The sequence below is a fragment of the Rhinopithecus bieti genome, unplaced genomic scaffold (genome assembly GCF_001698545.2).
Source record: "Rhinopithecus bieti isolate Rb0 unplaced genomic scaffold, ASM169854v2 scaffold_65209, whole genome shotgun sequence".
Classification (NCBI taxonomy): domain Eukaryota; kingdom Metazoa; phylum Chordata; class Mammalia; order Primates; family Cercopithecidae; genus Rhinopithecus; species Rhinopithecus bieti.
The window spans coordinates 965,604-977,059 of record NW_016826229.1 but is presented as its reverse complement, the minus strand read 5'-3'; positions in this window follow the sequence as shown (position 1 = coordinate 977,059).

Below are 11,456 nucleotides of genomic sequence, written 5' to 3'. Positions count from 1 at the left end.
ATTCAAGAGCGAAAGCACTAGCCAGATTGTCTAGAGAGATGGCTTCTACTCCAGGCTCCGAGTCTATATAGCTGCCTGACCCACTTTAATAAAATCCATCTTGTGAAGCCTTATATGTGAATTTTCTAGGTGGGCCAAAATTATCTCTAATGTCTAATGCAGCATCTAAATGTATGACTGCATATCTTTTCTCTTTTAATTTTCAATTTTTTGTATCAGAATAAGCAATATTTTTTTGAGGTCGACAGGGTAAAATCATGTGTTACATCTAACTCTGTCTTTTTTGCAGCACTAGATTAGGGGATTCAGGCTTCTTCTGTACACACTCAGAAAATGTTTGATTTTGGAACTATAGAGTAGGAAGAAGGAAGGAGTTGCCAATACAGAACAGAGGACCTGCATCACGTACCCTGGGCTGGAAAATTCACCCTTAACTGTGTCTAGAATTTCTGAATAAAAAAGAAACTGCAACATTCTTGCCTCTGCAGAGCTCCTGCCTTAGAAACTCACAGAGTCATGGACATTGAAGGATATCTAAAGGTCATTTAGCTCAATCTCTCATTTTAGGAGGCCTCAGTTTCTTTAACTTCCAATGAAGGATTCTTTCCTCTGCATGCAATGGTGGAAGGGTCAAGAGTTCATAGCATAGGTGTGGCCCTACCTTCAAATTCCGCTCAGAGGCCAGGAACCTGCCTCACATAGCTGGGTAAGTAAAAGGCACAAAGAGGGGTCTCAGAGACCCTCCACGGCTTGGGGAGTGGGGAAAATGACAAGGCCAACGAACTTTTCTCTCTCTACACCCTCTCCAAAACCACAGTCAGGGATTTTGCCCCCTGCCTTTGTCCTTTGTCCTTCTGTTTTTACCAGTTATTAATTCACAATTTAAAGGTAGACAAATGGCCATGACCACCCCTCCTGGTACTGCTTGCAGAGTTTAGAGTTCAGTGTAAACAAAGGTGAGGCAACGTGAGAAACTGAGAGGACGTGTTCCCCTAAAGCACAAGAGAGTTGCAAAGTTGTTTATTCACAGAAGCACTAAAACCAAAGAAAAGTATGTGTTTTATTTAATCAAAGGCATGTCATTTGAAAGTCAAGTTTCCCAGGGTAAATTATGTCCATTCCTATTACCAATAAAATGTATCTACCCTTTAATTAAGTCATCTGCAGCACATGAAGAAATGAGACACTGAATATTCCAAAAATGTTACAAATGTTTTGTAATCACTGGATCCTAAAAACAGCTCCATAAGCAATCAAATGCACTAAAAAAAGAGAAATAATCTTCCATTTTCATAAAAATTTATAACTGCATGGAAAGGTGACTGGGAGAAGAATATTTAACAAAAGGGTTTATCTTAGGGTTGTAAAATTTTGGCTGAGTTTTACCTTCTCTTTAAGCTTTCTGGGTATGGCTTACATAGTCTAAGTAAAATTTATCATTGTAATTTAAAAAGAAAAAGCTATGGCCGGGCACGGTGGCTCAAGCCTGTAATCCCAGCACTTTGGGAGGCCAAGACGGGTGGATCACGAGGTCAGGAGATCGAGACCATCCTGGCTAACACCGTGAAACCCCGTCTCTACTAAAAAACACAAAAAATTAGCCGGGCGAGGTGGTGGGCGCCTGTAGTCCCAGCTACTCAGGAGGCTGAGGCAGGAGAATCGCTTGAACCCGAGAGGAGGAGCTTGTAGTGAGCTGAGATCCGGCCACTGCACTCCAGCCTGGGTGACAGAGCAAGACTCCGTCTCAAAAAGAAAAAAAAAAAGAAAGAAAAAGCTAGTTTTGTTCAGGCATATTAATACAGAGCTACCTTTCAAGTATCCATAGAATCTTTGAGCTGGTGGTTCTTGGCAAGTGCCTCCATCTCCCCGTCTATTTCAATCTTTTCTTAAACCTCCATTATCTGGTTCCTCTTCAATCCCACTTTGATGGGACTTTCTTATGGATACTACCAATAATTTTCCTTTTTAAATACCTGATGTTATTTTATGTTCCTCAACTTCTGAATTCCTATAGTTCAGAAACCAGCTGGCCATGTATTCCTTGAATATTTCTTCCCATGATTTTTAATTACACCACCATTTCTCTTTCTCCATCCTATGTGAACATTCCTTTTCTGTGCTATCACTGCATGGTAGCTGTATTTTTTTCCTTTCTCTTCACTCTCTTCTTTGGCAAGCCGATTGGCTTCACTGATTCTAATCACTCCAAATGCCACCACATGGAAATTGAGAGTCTGCTGGGTGCCAGACGTTGTGTTCAGATGTGGATTCATCACAGATAAGATACAGCATCCTCAGGGCCTTACATTTGGTTTGCCAGGGTCTCTCGAGCCTTCAGCCACAGACTGAAGGCTGCACTGCTTTTGAGGTTTTGGGACTCGGACTGGCTTCCTGGCTCCTCAGCTTCCAGACAGCCTATTGTGATACTTCATCTTGTGATTGTGTGAGTCAATTCTCCTAACAAACTCCCCTTCACATATTCATCTATTCTATTAGTTCTGTCCCTTTAGAGAACCCTAATACAAATGCCCATAAAGGGCAAACAATGGAGGGCCTTGTAGAATGTGCCAGTGCTATGGACGGAATTGTGTCCCTCCGAGATTCATATGTTGAGGCCCTAAGCCCCTAAGTGACTGTGTTTGGAGATGAGACCTTAAAGAGAACAATTAAGATTACATAAATGAGGTTGTAAGGGTAGGGCCCTGATCTGATGGGATTTGTATCCTTAGAAGAAGAGAGAGTAGAGAGCTTGCTTCCTCCTGTGCGCGCTCTCTCTCCCGCGCGCTCTCTCTCTGCCATGTGAGGACACAAGGAGGAGGTGGCCATCTGCAAGTCAGGAAGACAGTCCTCATCAGAACATGACCATATTGGCATCTGATCTTGTATTTCCAGCCTCCAGAACTGTGAGAAAATAAATTTCTGTTGCTTAAGGCACCCAGTCTGTGGTATTTTGTTCTGACAGCCTGAGCTGACTAATCAAGCCAGGCAGTCTGGACTTGATCTTGCAGACCAGGAATTCTCCACAGGGAAGTACTACTGCCACGAGCATTTTGGAAATTTGAGAGAGGGCTGTTGTTGTTGCTTTGGCTGTCACAAAAATTTCCAGATGCTATTGCCATTTACTGGGTAGAGGTCAATGGTGCTGGATGTCTTTCCCTTCATGGGGCATTCTCATGCAAAGAAGAAATGTCCCACCTTGGCCAGACATTTATATAGGTGAAAAACCTGTTTATCATTAACTGGGTCCAGAACAAAACTTTATGTAAAAAAATACCAAGTTTTTTTATATCCTTTATTATACACTGAAGTTTTCAGGTATATCACCATTCTGTAAATTGAAGGAAAAGTTTTTTGTTTGTTTGTTTGTTTGTTTGTTTGTTTTTGTAAGTTGAACTTTGTTTAATGTACTAGAAAAGATTTTTTTTTTTTTTTTTTTTTTTTTTTTTTTTTTTTTTTTTTTTTAGATCTTGCTCTGTCGCCCAAGCTGGAGTGCAGTGGCACAATCTCAGCTCACTGCAATCTTCTGCCTCCTGGGTTGAAGCAATTCTCCTGCCTCAGCCTCTTGAGTAGCTGGGATTACAGGCACGTGCTACCATGCGCAGCTAATTTTTGCATTTTTAGTAGAGATAGGGTTTCACCATGTTGGTCAGGCTGGTTTCAAACTCCTGACCTCATGATCTTCCTGCCTTGGCCTCCCCAAGTGCTGGGATTACAGGAATGAGCCACCACATCCAGCCGGAATGACTATTATTTAAAGGAAAAAAGTGTGGAATGTTTTCTGTAAGCTTAGCATACAGTTCTTAATATGTCTGTTTTTCAGTTTTTTCTGTTATTGTCAAATACACATAATGTAAACATTACCATCTTAATTTTCAAGTATACATTCAGTAACATTCAATACAGTACATTCACAATGTGGAGCAACCATCATTAACATCTGTCACCAGAACTCTTTTCATCTTGCAAAAATGAAACTCCATACCCATTAAACTCCTCATTCTCCCTTTCTTCAGCCTTTAGCAACCACCATTCCACTTTGTTTCTATGATTTTGAGTACTGTGAGTATCTCACATAGGTTAAATCATACAAATTTGTCTTTTTGTAATTGGTAAATTTATTTTAGTATAATGTCCTCAACATTCACCTACATTGTAGCATATGCCAGAAATTTCTTTCTTAAGGCTGAATAATATTCTGTTGTATGTATATATCACATTTTGCTTATCTATTCATCCATCAGTGGACACACGGCTTGGTTCACATTTTAGCTATTGTGTATAATGCTGCTATGAACATGGGCATACACACATTCCTTTAAGGACCCTGCTTTCAGTGCTTTTCGTATATACCCAAAAATGAAATTACTAGATCATATAGTAATTCTATTTTTAATTTTTTGAGGAATCACTATACTGTTTTCCATAGAGGCTCAACTATTTCACATTTTCACCAACAATGCAGAGATTCCTATTTCTCCATATCCTTGCCAACATGTGTACATATGTTATTTTCCTTTTTTTTTTTTTTTTTTTTTTTTGGAAACAGAGTCTTGCTCTGTTTTCCAGGCTGAAGTGCAATGGCATGATCTCTGCTCACTGCAACCTCTGCCTCCCAGGTTCAAGCAATTCTCCTGCCTCAGCCTCCTGAGTAGCTGGGATTACAGGTGTGAACCACCATGCCCAGCTAATTTTTGTATTTTTAGTAGAGATGATGTTTCACCATGTTGACCATGCTGATCTTGAACTCCTGACCTCAGTGATCTGCCTGCCTCGGCCTCCCAAGGTATGGGATTACAGGCATGAGCCACTGCGCCTGGTCTCTTTTATTTATTTAGTTTTTCAATAGTGGTCTTCCTAATGAGTATGAGGTGGTATCCTATTGTAATTTTGATTTGCATTTCCTCAATGATTGGTAGGATGTTAAGCATCTTTTCATATGCTTATTGGTCAATTGTATATCTTCCTTGGAGAAATGTCCATTAAAACCTTTGCCCATTTTGAATTGAGTGTTCTATTGTTCTTCTTGAGTTTTAGGAGTTCATTATATATTCTGGATATTAATCTTTTATAAAAGATATAATTTGAAAATATTCTCTCCCATTCTATGGTTATCTTTTTACTCTTTTGATACTGTCTTTTGATGCACAAAGGGTTTTACTTTTCAGGAAATTCCATTGGTCTCTTTTTTCTATTGTTGTCTTTGCCTTTGGTAGTCTTCTCCAAGACATCATTGTCAAATCTATGTCACGAAGATTTTGCCCTATGTTTCCTTCAATGAGTTTTTATAGTTTAGGGTATTATATTTAGATCTTTGATTTGTTTTAATTTTTGTACATGATGTTAAGTAGCTTTACTCTTTTGTGTGTGGACTGACAGTTTCCCTAGCACCATATGTTGAAAAGACTGTCTTTTCACCATTAAATGGTCTTGTTTTTTTTGTTCAAAATAATTTGATCACATATGCAAGAGTTTATTTCTGGGCTTATTATTTTATTTCATTGGTCTATATATCTGTCTTTATACTAGTACCATCCTGTTTTGATTACTGTAGCTTTGTAGTAAGTTTTTGAAATCAGGAAGTGTGAGTCCTCCAGCTTTGTTGCTCTTTTTCAAGATTGTTTTGTCTATTCAGGGTCCAGTGAGATTCCATCTGAATTTTAGGGTGCGTTTTTCTATTTCTGCAAACAAAGTCCTTGAGAGTTTGATAGGCATTGCATTGAATCTGTATATTGCTTTGAGTAGTATTGGCATCTTAACAATAAGTCTTCCAATGAGATATGTTTCCATTTATTTATTTATTTTGCTTTCTCTCTCTCTCCTCTCTCTTTCTTTGTTTTTGAGACAGGGTTTTATTTTGTCACCCAGGCTGGAGTGCAGTGGTGCAATCATGGCTCACCACAGCCTGAACTTTCCAGTTCAAGCAATCCTTCTGCTTCAGCCTCTCAAGTAGCTAGGACTGCAGCTGTGGGCCACCACCACACATCTGGCTCATTTTTATTTTTTATGTTTGTCAAGATATGATCTTCCTATGTTGCCCAGCTGGGTTCAAACCCCTAGGCTCAAGCGATCACCACCTTGGCCTCCCAAAGTGCTGGGATAACAAAGGCCACCACACCTGGCCTGTGTCCATTTATTTATGTCTTTAATTTATTTCAGCAATATTTTGTAGTTTGCATTTTACAAGTCCTTCACTCCTTGATCAAATTAATTCCTAAGTATTTATGTTATTGTAAATGGAAATTTTATAATTCTCTTTTCATGTCATTCATTATTAGCGTATAGAAATCCAACCAATGTTTACATCTTGACTTTGCATCCTGCTGCTTTGCTAAATTCATTTATCAACTCCAACAGGACTATATTTGTGTATGAAATCTTTAGGATCATCTGTGATCAAAAATTTTTTTTAATGTCCAAACATTATTTACAATTTCAGAAAATCATGTTGCCACAATAAAACCACTCTTGGTGTTTGTTTTTCCAATATGTATGCCTCTATCAGTCAGCATACGTAACTGTCACATGCATAATGACTCAACATGCAGATGTAAGAATCTGTTTACTTTATTATGTCTTCTATTGCTTTTGTGTCTAGGCATTTACTAAAGAGAAATATATTATTTTACTATGGTACTTTTATTATTTTCATAATCCAGCTAGAAAAAAATTCTAGTCTTTCATTTTGTTTTGTTTTATTTTAAATATATGTAGGCAGATTACACTCATGAATTTTATTTCAGAATAATAAAAAGAGCACTATTAATAAATATTTTCTATAAAGATGGGAGTATTGAGAACTACTGCTGTAGAATATAGGAAGCTAGTGAAGAATGTTAAGCCAAAGATTTGTCTAAATAAGTTCAGAGTGTCCTTAACATTTTCCTTCCTTCCAAAGAGCTCAGAGGTGGGCAAGACACAAGAGTCCCCCTTTTCACCTTCCTCCCACCCCTGGGTACTGTCACCACAGGAAACCTTTCCAAGATTTCTTTCCCTTCTTAATCCAGTGAGAGTCACTGGATTAAGCCTTTAGGCTTGATGGCTAATGGCATATTTTAAACTTAGGGAGAGATCTCCACCCATATCAATACTACTTTAGACAACCACATCAAAACTCTGCTCCCTGCTACTGCCAATCTCAGAGGAGGATCTTGGTGACCTGAGGAACCTCTGTTACTTCTCTTGAGGATGTACTTATTTCAGGATAAACCAAGTTCTGGGATCATAGGAACCAGGAGCATGTGTAGCTATCTTGGTTTGGTGTTTGGCAAGGATGACAAAGTGATCAGAGTATCTTTCAGCCACACTAAGTAATTTCCCTGATTCCCAACCTTTTGAATCAGTTCATGGAGTGTCATTCAGAGATTTTTTTTTTATTTCATCTAATTTTTTAAAGGTGATTAATGGTTTTGCAGACTTGCCTTGTTTAGTATGAGTACACTGTGTGTTGTGGAAGCTGTGATGCATCGCCCAGATTGCCCTTCAGGAATGAAGGATTTATTAAGCATGGCTGCTGGGTGTGCTATTAAAAGCAGCCTTCAGCTGTCAGCCTCCTTCAGGGTTTCTTTCAACTGAAGACAGCAGCCTAGTCCAGTGACATACCTTCTTTCTGGGGTTGCCACCACTCATCGCAGGGGAGCTGTAAAGGCCTGCCTAGCTTCTTCTCCCCAACTTAGGATGTATCTAAAGGATTATTCCCTATTCAGAATAACCAAGAGGATCACCTGAGGCTTCTATTGAAATGTATTGCAAATCGACTTCTTTGACTGATCTTGCTCCTTCCCTTTCCTTCCTGCTCTTGATCTCAAGACCACTATCTAATAACATCCTATATGCTAATCTTGGTATCAGAGTCTGCTCAAATCTTAGTAGTTGATGCCAGGAGTACTCTGAGAAAGCAGATGCTGGGATGTAATTTTGGAGCTGGACCCACTATTATTCTGTTGACAATGGGATACATCCTAAAAGACCTACAGGATTTAGCCAGTGCATGGTGGCACGAACCAGGACAGTATACATTGGTTGGAATTTTTAGGGTATTGATCAAGGGAAGAGCAGAATAAGGTTGGAAAAGGGAGAGGTTATCAATTTGGAATTACATTCTTGGGATACAGTGTTTAACACCCTGGGAATGGTACACACTGGTTACTAGAATGACCCCTAAAAGCATGGGAAAAGTGATGGCTCACTCTAAGTGACACAATTACCATTGCTGATATTGAAATAAGATATTGAAAGGCTCGGAGAAGTGGGCATGTTGGAGTAAATATACTATAAGGCAGAAAGCCCACAAGAAGACTGTGTTCCACAGGAAGGAGTGGAGAATGCACTACTAATTTAAGCAAAAGATGAAAATGGAACAAGCACTCAGAAGCTCAGTTGGTGATGCCTCTCTGTAGGTCAGAAGGATGGTAGGAGATACCATCAGAGAACCAGGCTCAACATAAAGCAAATGACAAGACCCTGGGACAACATAGAGCAGGTGGCACCATTTACCAACAGAATCCAAATGGATGCATGATTGTAATGAGTAGCAAGAAAAGAAGAGGAGAGGTACTAAACAGCAGGCAGTTACGGCTACAGTTTAAACAGCATGGTGTTCCCAATGACAAAAGAAATCAAGGATGGGTAATCAAGAAATTGGACAGTTATTTGATTTTCAGATGTGAAGCTGTTCTTAGACCCAGAATACACAGACTGAAGAAAAGGCCAAATTTCTAGGAGGAAGGATTTGCAACAGCATAATAAATGTAGGCAACAACAATTCTATAGTCCTTCCCCCCAAACTCAGCCATTTACTAAAGTAAAGGTACTCTGGGAAAGGAAAATTCAGAGATACTTTGAGAACTTTTGGATGCAAGGTCTGAGTTGACGCTGATATCTGGTAACCTGAAGTGCCTTTATGGGCCCTGGCTAGAGTAGGGGCAGGAAGGCCGCAAGTAATAAAGGGAGATATGGCTTCCAGTGGGCTTATGGATCCATGGACTATCCTTTGGCCATTTCCCTGGTCTCAAATGAATAACTAAAATAAACAAATTGGGCTGGGTGTGGTGGATCACGCCCTTAATACCAGCACTTTGGGAGGCCAAGGCAGGTGGATCACCTGAGTTCAGGAGTTCAAGACCAGACTGGCTAACATGGTGAAACCCCATTTCTACTAAAAATACAAAAAATAGCCAGGCGTGGTGGCATGTGCCTGTAATCCCAGCTACTTGGGAGGCTGAGGTGAGAGAATCACTTTAACCTGGGAGGTGGCAGTTGCAGTGAGATGAGATCGTGCCACTGTACTCCAGGCTGGGTGACACAGCAGACTCCATCTCAAAATAAATAAATAAACAAATAAATATTTTAAAATGAACAAATTGGTAGTTGGCAAAAGCCGTATTTGTTCCCTGGCCCATGGAGTAAGAGTGATCGTAGTGAGAAAGGCCAAGTAGAAGCCTCTGAAAGTATCGTCCCTCAAACCAAAAGAGTAAATCAAAAGCAACGTCAAATACGGGGGTTATCACAGAAATCAATTGTCTTAGTCTGCTTTCTGTTGCTGTAGCAGAATCTCATGTTGGGTGATCTATAAGGAAAAATTTATTTAGTTCATGGTTCTGGAGGCTATGAAGTCCAAGATCAGGGCACCAGCATCTGGTGAGGGGCTTCTAGCTATCTCATAACATGGCAGAGGGTATCATATGGTAACAGGTCAAGAGTGTGCATGTCAGCTCAGGTCTCTCTTCTTCTTATAAAGCCACCAGTCTCATCATGAGGGCCCACCCAGATGACCTTATCTAATTCTAATTACTTTCCAAAGACCAACCTCCATTCAACACATTCTTTTGGGGATTAAGTTTCCAGCGCATAAAATCTAGGAAACACACTCAAACCATAGCACCAATGCTACCCCTAAAAGCTTAAAAGATGCAATGGTCATGGTTCCTATCGTAAGCCTGCTTAATTCAAGAATCTGATCCTCCCAAAATAAGATATATCCTGGAGGATAACAGTAGACTACTATGAAACCTGCAAAACAGTAGCCCCCATTGAAATTATTGTGCCAGTTATAGTATCTTTACCAGAGCAGATTAACACAAACCCAGGAACAGGTTAAGTTGCCATTGATTTGGTGAATGCATTGTTTTTCATCCCTATCATAAAAGAAGTTCAGAATAAATTTGAATTCATTTGGAAAAAGCCACAGTTTATATCTTTTGTCTTGTCTCAGGACTAGATAAATACTTCTGCATGGTCCAGAAACCTGGGTTTACTGGATGTCCTGCAGAACATCACATCAATGATATCATGCTAATTGTACCAAATGAGCACAAAGTGGGAGTACATCAGAGATGTTCATAAGATACATGCACTCTGGAGGGAGGGATATAAAATGTATAAAAATTCAGAGATACGCCACTATTTTAGATATCTAATAGTCTGGCGCATGCTGGAACATCCTCTTCAAAACCACAAAATTAGTAGACACATAATTGCCTCTTTCACCCTCCACCCCCAAAAAGGAATGTCTGGTACACCTCTTTGCATTTTAAAGGTAGAAAACAACTCTTAATAACACAGCTTCAACTAACACATTGAATGAGACCACTGACTGCTAGATTTAAGAGGGGGTCTAGAACAGGAAAAGGCTCTTCATCAGTTCCAAGTTGCAAAGCAAGCAGATCTACTACTCTGATCATATGATCTCTAAGACATTATGTTATTAGAATTATAGCTGGTGGGAAAATACACTGGATTTTATGGCAATCTTGAATGAGGGAATCATCATATAGATCTGTTGGGTTCTGGAGCAAAGTCATGCCATCTGCAGTGTGAAATTATATACCTTTCACAGACAGCTTCAGGTATGCAATGGGGCCCTGGTAGAGACAAAGCATCAGACCATGTCATCAGAACTACTCTCATGAGTATTGTCAAACTCATCAACCCCTAAAGTCAAGTAGGGATAACACCAATCTTAATATTGTGGTGTCTCCACAATATTAGTATGAGTGGTGCCTCCAAGATAAAGGACAAGTAGGACCAATAAGAGAAATGCAAGCATCGTGAGCAAGTAGCCCAGATCCCCATGTTGCACCTGCTGTTGCACCTGTGCCTACCTCCATTTATACCTATGGGGGAATCCCTTATGACCAGGAAATGAAGGAAAATAAAAAGCTTAAACTTGGTCAGGTTAGGAATGTGAGTATAAGTCAAACACAGGTGGTGACTACACTACAGCCTCAAAAGAGAAATTTTTATAATGGACAGAGCTTCTAGCAGTAGACCTGGTCATCTAATTTAAGTGGAAAGATAAGTAGCCTGAGGTTAGAATATATGCTGTACACATGGCCATACTTGCAATGTCAGATGGTTTGGTTCAGTCTTCAGGAACCTGGAAATAAGAAAGTTTTAAGCTTGAGACAAGCAGACATATGGAAGTGGATATAAAGTATCTCATGTTAGTGTCTAGCAGG